General features: G+C 36.7%; 1 pseudogene; it reads left to right on the forward strand.

The window, feature by feature from the left end:
* Positions 1 to 3,655: 3,655 nt before the first annotated feature.
* LOC102442438 lies at positions 3,656 to 4,093 on the forward strand (annotated as a pseudogene).
* The last annotated feature ends 6,655 nt before the right edge of the window (positions 4,094 to 10,748 follow it).

A 10,748-nucleotide genomic window follows, 5' to 3' on the forward strand; every position in this document is an offset into this window, starting at 1 on the left:
ATGTACCTGTTGGCCATTTTTATGTCTTCTTTGGCAATATGTCCATTTGTGTCTTCTGCTCATTTTAAAATAAGATTTTTTTGTTATTGAGTGTATGTGTATGTATTTTTAACATTAACCTCTTATCAGATATATGGCTTGCAAATATTTTCTCATAATTTTGTAAGTTACTTTTTAATTTTGTTAATGTTTCCTTGCTTAGAAGAGTTTTTGTGTCTTGTTTTTGCTTTGTTTTGTTTTTAGTGTGATTCAGTTTCATTTATTTTTGTTTTTGTTGCTTGCATTTTGGTGCCATCTCTCAAAAATTGTTGCCAGGACCAATGTCAAAAATATTTTTCCTATGTTTCCTCCTAGGATTTTTCTAGCTTCAGGTCTTATGTTTAGATTTTTAATCCATTTTGAGTTAATTCTGGTGAGCTGTGTAAGATAGGAGTCCAATTTCATTTTTGCACATGTGGTTACCCAATTTTCCCAACACCATTTATTAGAGAGATCATCTTTCCCCGTTTGGCATTCTTGGTTCCCTTGTCAAATATTACATGACCACAGATGTGCTATAGATGCTGAAGATAACTTAGATCCTCTATGGATATGTCTGCTCCCCACTTTTTGCTCCTCTGTGGCAGATTTCCTAACTTGGCATGCCTTCTTTGGATCCTGCAATGCATCAGACCAGGTGGTGATAGCCTCCCTTATGTTTTCCCTAAAGCAATGCTAAGTGTTTAACTTTGAGGTCTCTTTCTGGCCTGCAGATTTGGGCCAGCTTTCTGTGTGTGCTCATTAGTCTTCTGCAAAGCTTGCCCTTGCCATGATAAGAAGCACGCACCGGGGGCCAGCCACTAGGTGGAGGGGTGTATGGGTGAGGCTCACAGAGTGCTAGGGACATCTGTAAGCCTGTTGGGGTATCTACAGGTGAGATGCCTCCCAGTGGAGTCTGTGATGCCACAACCCTTTGATATTATGTGGGCCCTGGCTGCCATTCTCTTATCTGCTCACCATCTCCTAGTTGTGCAGCTCTTGAGTCATTACTCTAAGTGGGGTGAGAGAGAAATGGGGCTCTTTGGCAGAGTCTCACACAGCTGGGGAAGCTGGGCACTCACTCATATGCACTCACTTTCTCCCACAGGAAAAAATCACTGGCCCAGAAGGGTTCCTTGGCAATGAGCTGCTGCCTTGAGGGGGGGGATTATGAGGTTAAAGTCAAACTCCTCCTCTTATCCTCTGCAATGAGTCCTAGCTTAGATTTTTGTTTGTTTTCTTATTTCAGAGATATGCTGGAATTTCTCCCCGGGACTCCTGGACTTCTATGAAGGCTTTTATCCATGGGTGATTATCTGAGTTAGCGTTCTCTAGGGGCTTCCAGACTGTACCTATGAGGGGCTGAAGCCAGGTCATGGGCCACTTCAAGTTCCACAGCTGGGACTGAGGCCTGTATGCCTAATACCTAATGCATGGTGGCTAAGGATCCTCCTGGGTCCTTTGACATATGGTGCTGGATCATACGACTTCTATAAAAGCACTTCTGTCTATGAATGGATACCAATTGTGGTTGTTGAGAGGAGAATACAACAAGGGGATGTCTTATTCAGTCATTTTGTTGATGTTACTTGCAGCTGCTCCTAAAGTTATTGCCTGAAATGGGGTTGGGGGAGGAAAACCTTTATATTCTCTTATTTCCACACTCCACCCTTTTACCAGGACCTTCATTGACTAAAACAGCTGGAAACAGGCTTTCTGCCTTGTTTGCAATACAGAGTAAAGCAGAGGAGGCTCAGACAATGGGTCTGAAAGCAAACAGGCCTGGGACAGGCATAAATATCTCTCATCCATTATATAATAAAGAAGTATCCCAGTATGTAAGAAAGTTATAGAGATTGGATTTTGTCTCAGATAGAGCAAAGCATGTTTTCCTAATTTATCATTTTACTGCCATGAAGTGTGACACCAAAGTGAGACAATCAAAATACATAAACCTTGATATATGATCCATTTTGACTCTTCCAGATAAAGATTGCTGAATCCTTATACTTTCAACTCAATCAATTGCTACATGGTCAATCACGAAGAGGGTTAAAAATATGAAATTGATCATGCTACAGTCAATTTATACCATCATACAGACTTGGTGTAAATTGTGATGAGTGCTAACAATCTGCTAGATAAGAAAAAATTCAAAAAAATGAACTTGAACATACTAGGATAAAGTGCAATGGCAAAAACTACACAGCTGAAATGTGCACACAAAAAATGAAACCAGAATGGGAGGCATTCTAACAACAAGAAAATATTATGAGGGGGGAGGGGAAGTGTATTTGCCTCACTTAGAAAGAAATCAAAATAAAAAGCAATGTTTTATATTATGAACTATTATCTCTTTGAATATAAAGTAAAACTGAGAATTGAAACAAATAGCCCTGGAATACTACTTTAATTTGGGTTTATCTTCAGCTGATGAAATTTTACCTAGCCTTCAAAGTCTGTTTCAATATCATTCTACCATGGGCCTTTTTTTCTCCCCATTCTCAGATAGATACTAGCCTATAGCAAGTTACTGGTATTTATCATATGACATTTTGATTATATCACACTGTTTAATACTCTTACAAGTTTGTAATATCTTGTATATTATAAACTTCTTGAGTAAGAAATTTTGGTCAATTCATTTTGACATTCATCACTGCATTTGTACAGTAAGTTCTCCATAAATTTTGATTGTCTAATTGACTGTAAGATCCTATGTTCATCATTCATTCATTCCATAGTTATCTAAATCTTACACATAAAGCCTTGGAATAACTTTTAGCTTAGAGTTCTTTAGTAATTTAGGCTGATACAGATTTATTTAACTTTTTATTAAAATATTTATAAATACATATTTATAAATACAATAGGATTTAGCTTTTAGTTTGATGATTTTTCACAAACTGATTATTGATATATGATCAGCTCTCAGATATAAAAATACAATTTTACCATTGCCACAGAATCCATTTTCTCTCTCTTCCAATCACTGCTTGCTTGTTCCAGGATAAATACCACCTGATTTCTAAGGCTTTGACTGGCTTCCTTTGCTTGACATTAAAATTTTAAGATTTTTTAAAATGTAGGTAGTATTGTTATAAATTATTCAGTTACAGTATTACATAGAATTTATCATAATATTTTTGTTTATTAAGCTGCTAATGGGAATTTTGATAATTTCCAGTTTGGGGCTAATTTCTAGTTATGATTGCTATAGCAATGAATACATGCATATGTATATTTATCAAGTGTATTACTAGAAGTATAATTGTTTTGCATATGTTATGCATATGTTACTGGACTCTGTTCTGTTCCATTGCTCTGTTTGTTTATCCTTGCATCAGAGTTTTATTATGAATTTTAATAGCAGGAAAATACCAATCCAAAAAGTAGTTCAGCTGTTTGATTCTTTAACAGTGCCTTAACATTCTCAGACCTTTGCATCTCTACATCAGTTCTAGGTTGCTTTTCAAGTTCCACCAGGACTTGCTTTTTAAAAAAGCAGAAATTATACTGATTTCTGAGGTTAACTGGGAGAAATTTGGTATCTTTACAATACTGAGTTATCACTTCATTAATGTGATATAATCTAACATTTCTCTCGACGTCCATCATAGAAGTGCAAGTGGTCAAAATGAAGTTCAATCCCTCTGTGACTTTTGACCAGAGCAAGAACCGTAAAAGGCATTTCAATGCACCTTCCCACATTCGAAGGAAGATTATGTCTTATCCTCTTTCCAAAGAGCAGAGACAGAAGTACAATGTTCAATCCATACCCATCCGAAAGGATGATGAAGATCAGGTTGTCCGAGGACGTTACGAAGGGCAGCAAATTGGCAAAGCAGTCCAGGTTTACAGGAAGAAATATGTCATCTGCACTGAACAAGTGCAACGGGAGAAAGCTAATAGTACAACAGTTCATGTGGGCATTCACCCCAGCAAGGTGGTTATCACTAGACTGAAGCTGGACAAAGACCGCAAAAAGACCCTTGAACATAAAGCCAAGTCTTGCCAAGTAGGAAAGGAAAAGGGAAAATACAAGGAAGAAACAATTGAGAAGATACAGGAATAAAGTATTATTATATACAACTTTAATTAAAAACTTAAAATGAAAAAAATTCCCTCAAAAACATGCTGTAACTTTTAGTTTTTAAGTTCTGCATATCTTTTAGAAGATATTTTCCTAGACACTTAAAGTTTTTGATACTATACAAGAGGCCCGGTGCATGAATTTAGGCACGGGTAAGGTCCCTAGGCCTGGCTGGCAATCAGGGCTGATCTATGGGGTGACTGGCAGGGCGACTGGGGTCCCTGCTCACACCCATCTTGGCCTGGCGCTGCCCACTTGCTGGCCCTGCCCCACCTCCCGCCATTTGTGGGGTGACCAGAGGGGCAATCGGGGTCCTCGCTCACACCCGCCTTGGCCTGGCACCACCTGCTCACCTGTTCCACCATTCTGCCGTGTCCTGCTCTCATAAGGGCCCATCAGGGCCGGCAGCGCCTCCACTGCCGCCTGCTGCCAGCGCTGCATTGCCAAAGCCCGCCATGTTTAGCGCTACCTCCTTATGTTCAGCGCACATCTAACTCCAGGTCGGTCGAACTCTCCCAGCTGTGGGGACAATTTGCATATTAGCCTTTTATTATATAGGATGGTATATTTAATTTTCAAATTGTTTTCTAGTATATAGAAATAAAATTGATTTTTAAATTTTGATCTAGTATCTTATGACCTTGCTAAATTCACCTATTAGCTACACTATAATTTTGAAAGTGTTTCTATATATTGGCAGATTTTATATACATAATCATATGTCAGTAATGATAGCTTCATCTCTTCCTTTCTAATCATTTTGCCTTTTGTTTCTTTCCTTACCTTATTGCACTGCTTAGCACCTCAAGTACATAATGCAGAACACAGTGGTCTACAGTGAGCATCCTGTTCGTGTTTCTATCTCGGGAGCAAACTCTCTTATACTTCATTATTAAACATGATATTTGTTTTAGGTTTATTTTTTAAATATATTCTTTAGTTCTAGTTTGTTAAGAGCTTTCTTTTTAAGTCATAGATTATTTTGTTATTTTTTTCTACATTTATCTGGACGATCACATGATTATCTCATTTGTTCCATTAATGTAGTAAATTAAAAAGACTACTTTTTGAATTTTAAAACAACCTTGCACTTCTAAATATACAAGTTGGTTGTTATATATTATCTTTTAAAATGCATTTACAAATACTGAATTTTATTTGCTAATAGTGTCAAAGATTTTTGTACCTATAATTATGAGATATTAATTTGTAATTTTCCTGTTTTGTAATGTTCTCTGAAAAAATTTAGAATTGAGATTATATGAGCCTTACAAATAGAAGCAAATTATTTATTCATTTTTGCATTTTTGGAAGAGTTTGTACAAAATTGGTATACTTTATTTCTTAAATAGTAAGAAGAATTCACCAGAGAAACTATTCTCACAACACCAAGATTTAGCAAGTGTCTCACAGGGAAAATTAGCCAGGAATTTTTGTTTTCTAAAATTTCTAAATTTAGTCCACCACCACAGAAATTCCCCCAAATTTTATTTATATTTATTCCCACAAAAGAGATGCTCAGCCAGTGTTTTCATCAGCCCTTGCCCAGAAGTGGGAAATGCTCTTAGATGATGGTAGAGGCTGAATATGATGAGGCCATCTTGGAAATATTCTACTGTCCTTGAATTTTAGATAATCCAATCCTCATTGATTTCATAGCTCTTGATGCCTTAAAATATGCAGGTTTTGGTGGGGTTTTTTTCTGGTTGTTATTGCATAAGCACTGATCTACCATTGTGTACTACACTCTAACTACAGGCAGAAATGTAGAGTGTCTTTTTAAGAAAACAGATGGTAGTTTTTCTCTTGTCTGGAGTCAAGGTTCTAGGAAGGCTCAGAAGAATTCTTTTTTTTTAATGCTTATGAATATGAACTCTTCCTTGGCTTTTTAAATTAAAAATAGTACCTGCTAATTTTAATTATATGGTAGTCATTGTGCTCTTATAAATTCCTAAAATGGGTTGAAATAAGAATTTCCTTAATTCTAGCTTAAAACATGGATTCAAGGCTCTCAGTCCCCAAATTCCTCCAAAATTACTGGGATGGAGCCCAGGTAACTGTAATTTTAATATACTTCCCAGGAAAGTCTGATGCAGCCCATCCACACGAAGACATTTGGAAATCACTGAACTGGGCATGAAGTGATTAAAAAGTAATGTTCTGTATCACTATGTTTATAGTGAAATGCAGAAAATTTCATGGACTGTAAAAGGGGGGATCAATTTCAGTCCCCACTGCTACACCGTATGGAAATACAGATCTCTAAAAAAGGTTTAAAACCACTCCCCAATAGCACAGTACATAAAAGAAAGTTGAGATGATAGAAAGAATGTGAATGCCAGAGCTAAAGATTTCTGATCCTACAGGCAGAGCACTGTCTCTCACCCGGAGGCTGAAAATCCATCTCTAGGATTATTTAGAAAAGACCAAGAACTCTGGGTGATAAGTCAATAAGAACCCCGAAATAAGAAGCAAATAGTTCTTTTTGGTGTTTTTTTTTTTGTTTGTTTGTTTTGTTTTTGTTTTGTTCTTTGAATCTAAAAGCTTGGGACCAGGCTTATTAATACTTTAAGTTGGTTTAGCTTTCTTTTTAAACAATTTTATTTTTCAACTGTAATTTACATTCAAAATTATTTTGTATTAGTTTCAGGTGTACAGCAGGGTGGTTAGATAATCCCAAATTTTACAAAGTGGTCTCCTGATGTTTCAAGTACCCACCTGGCACTGTATATAATTATTACAATATTATTGACTATGTTCTCTGTGTTGTACTTTACTACTATTTGACTATTTTGTGACTACCAATTTATAGTTCTTAATCTCTTCACTTTTTTACCCATATATTTTATTTGTTTATTTGTTAAGATTCCACATATAAGTAAAATTATATGGATTTGTTTTTCTCTGACTGATTATTTCACTTAGCATAATACCCTCTAGTCTATCCATGCCATTTCAATAGTAAGATTTCGTTCTTTTTTAATGGCCGAGTAGTAATCCATTGTATATATGGACCAACACTTTTTTATCCATTGATAGGCACTTGGGTTGCTTTCATATTTTGGCAATTGTAAATAACACTGCAATGAACAAAGGGGCACATATATTCTTTCAAATTAGTTTTTTTTTGTTTTCTTTGATACATACCCAGAAATGGAATCACTGGGTCCTAAGGCAGTTCCATTTTTAATTTTTTGAGGAAACTCCATACTGATTTCCACAGTGGCTGAACCAATCTGCATTCTTACCAACAGTGCACAAGGATTCCCTTTCTCCATGTTCTCACCAACACTTGTTGTCACCCCTTTCAAGAGCCCATCTGTTTGAAAACCTCCGATTTAAAGAAGAGAATTCTAGATACCAGGCAAAGAAAGATAGCTTTTCCGTTCTTTCATTTCTGTCTCAGCATTATTAGTATCCTGTGGAGCTTTACAAATATCCCTTTTTGTCCCCTCCCATGATAATAAGGTGTTGAGACATAAGTAACAAAAACGAAGATAAAAATGATAATATTGCTAATTAGAAATAACTTTATATGTGTGATCATATGGACATCCTATTACTCACCCCCAAACTGAATTTCCTCCTCCAGATTAAAAGGCTTTCCCTTTCAAAGGTAGAGTCTGAACTTGTAAACTTATCTCATGGTGGGGAACATACCAAAATGCATTTCCTCTGCAGGCAGGCTGAAGTTGAGCATGAAGAATCTGAGTTGAGCATATTCTAGTAACATAAGACTGTAACTTAATTGACTCCTCCTCTTTGGGGAGTTTCTCTCATTCTTTTCTCTAGCAGGGGGTAGAATAGAAATTGCCTTCCACTGTAGGTACCATTCTCTCTTCACAACACCCAGTGCCTAGGTGTTATCCTAAGTAGCACAGGGACTTTTAAAAGATCACCCAATCCAGTACTGTCTTCGCTAAAAATATCTAATGACCTCCCTTTTCTCCTCTCTTGTTTCCCATTTCCCTTTGGTTCTGCTCTATATGCTACAAACAGAAATAGTTGATCTGTGTTTTGGGTAGTATGTTCCACCCTTTATAAATAAGGTATTATATTGTGCCTCTGGAGATCTTCCCCAATCCTTTATGAGAAGACTTTTAAGGGGAATTAATTCATAATAAATACCCTCAGCTCATACATCAAGGCAGCAGGTTACACTGGGGAATCAACCCTGCAAGGTAAGTTGTTCTTTTGGCTCCTTACCTAGCCTATCTACAATGCATTCATTATGAACACACTCTTTCCCCAAACAAAAGATATTTAATTTGGGGATTCAAGTTCCTGCAGCCCATTCATATCACATCACCTCACTGATGATTATCTGGTTCTTCCTGCTGTTTCATAGCTAGGAATACTTAAATCAGAAGTCACAAGCACAAACATCTACAGAGGCCAAGTGAACAATGTAAATAAGCAAAGCAGAAAAGTGGAATTAAAAAATAGGGAGTGTGTTGAATAGAAAGTACATGTGCCATGGAAAGAGGTAGCTGCAACTCCAGTTATGGTTTGTCATGATTTAACATAGTAATCTAGCTGTCTTTCTACCTTCTAATTCTTTTTCTTTTAATATGTATTTTATTCATTTTTTACAGGGAGGAAGGAAAGGGATAGAGAGTTTGAAACATCCATGAGAGAGAAACATCGATCAGCTGCCTCCTGCACACCCCCTACTGGGGATGTGCCCGCAACCAAGGTACATGCCCTTGACCAGAATTGAACCTGGCACCCTTCAGTCCGCAGGCCAATACTCTATCCACTGAGCCAAACCGGTTAGGGCTACCTTCCAATTCTTAAAAGAAAGCTCAGAAACTCAGACTTTTATATAAAGTCCTTTTAATAGGAAATATGTAAAACTAATTTAAAATAAAGAACAATTAATTTTCACATTAGTAGGAAACAAATAAAAATAAAACCCCAAACTAAAATACTCAGACTGTATATGGCCCATAAGCTACATATTTACAGCTGGTACTCTGTATTAAATCACTTGACTCTTGACCCACCTGCTCTACTTTTTACCAGAGAGAGTCCAAGCATACCCCCATCCTGCTGGTCTTCTCTGCTTGACACCCATGATAAAGCCTCCAGTCCCATTATTGTAAGTTGTATCTGCAGAACCAATCTCCCCTTTCATGCTCATTTTCAGGGTTCCAGAATCAGAAAATCATCTTTTTCATATTAGAGTCTGGCTTTTAAAGAGGATATACATTTTCATAATGTGAGCCGTGGAATGTCATTAAAATTTTTTTTATTGTTTTGTTTGTTTTACCTTCAACCTGGCACAGAGTAGAAAGGATTCAGGTTAGGTTTGGGAGTGTGATATAATGAACAAATCCTTGGTGAAATGTCTGATAAACATAGCTTCTAATCTTGTCTTTGTCATTTCTTAGCAGCATGATCGTATTCAAGTCCCTCAGCTCTACTGAGTTTTCATTTTCTCATATGCAAAATGGAGATGCTAATAAAGGATTGTTATAATGATTAAATGGGATAGTATAAAAGAAAGTACCAAGGAAACCAATAAATGTTATTGAAACATAGGGCATTATTATGATTGATGTTTTTAATATTTAAATCTAAACTTGCCTTGAATTTCTTTTGTTTCATTGAAATTACTTATTTTTCTTTTTTATCTTATAGAATGGAATTAACAAAAGGGAATAACTAAATCTCAATGCAGGGTCAAGTTTTAATGGAATATACAGTATTGATCTGGTGCAATATTTTTCTCAACATTTCATTCTAAAAACAGATATATATTTAATACTCACTATAGGCCAAACATTGTTCTAGGCACTGGGTATATAGAGATGAACAGGACAGGAAAAGGACCTGCCCTCATAAAACTTAAATTTCTTATTAGGGAGACAGATCATAAACACTGAAACACATAAATACAAAATTTAATATGATTTACATGCTTTAAGGTAAAATAAAGCAAGATGTGGAAATAGTGATGACAGGAGAAAGAGGAGCTATTAAATTAAATTAAATTAAAATTTATGTATTTATTTTTTAACAATTAAAAATCTTTATTGCAAAGCTGAATATATTTTCAAAATAAAATACAGTATTTAAGGAGAGAATAAAATATAAATGTTCACTTGGGAGATTTATATATATATTAATATCCTATATAATAAAAGTCTAATATGCTAAGTGTCCGGTCGTTGGGTCATCTGTTCAATCAAAACGTAATATGCTAATGATATGCTAAGGCCGATCAACTGCTCCCTATGACGTGTACTGACCACCAGGGGGCAGACACTCCAACCGGTAGGTTAGCTTTCTGCTGAGGTCTGGCTGATCGGGACTGGGCTAGATGGGCCGGACACACCCTGGAGCCCTCCCAGTCCCTCTCCGGCCCTGATCATGCACTGGTGGGGTCCCTCAGCCTGGCCTGTGCCCTTTTACAATCTGGGATCCGTCGGGGGATGTTTGGAGAGCCGGTTTCCGCCTGATCCCGCAGGCTAGGCCAAGGGACCCCACTGGGACATGAATTCATGCACTGGGGCCTCTAGTATATATATATATATAATACTCACTAAACAGTAGGAAATGTAGTTTGATGGAAATTCAATTTGATTAAAAGATGCTGCTGAGAGAGAATCCAAACATTCTGTGACTGTAGAGG

Source organism: Myotis lucifugus, unplaced genomic scaffold, assembly GCF_000147115.1.
Source record: "Myotis lucifugus unplaced genomic scaffold, Myoluc2.0 scaffold_26, whole genome shotgun sequence".
Lineage (NCBI taxonomy): Eukaryota > Metazoa > Chordata > Mammalia > Chiroptera > Vespertilionidae > Myotis > Myotis lucifugus.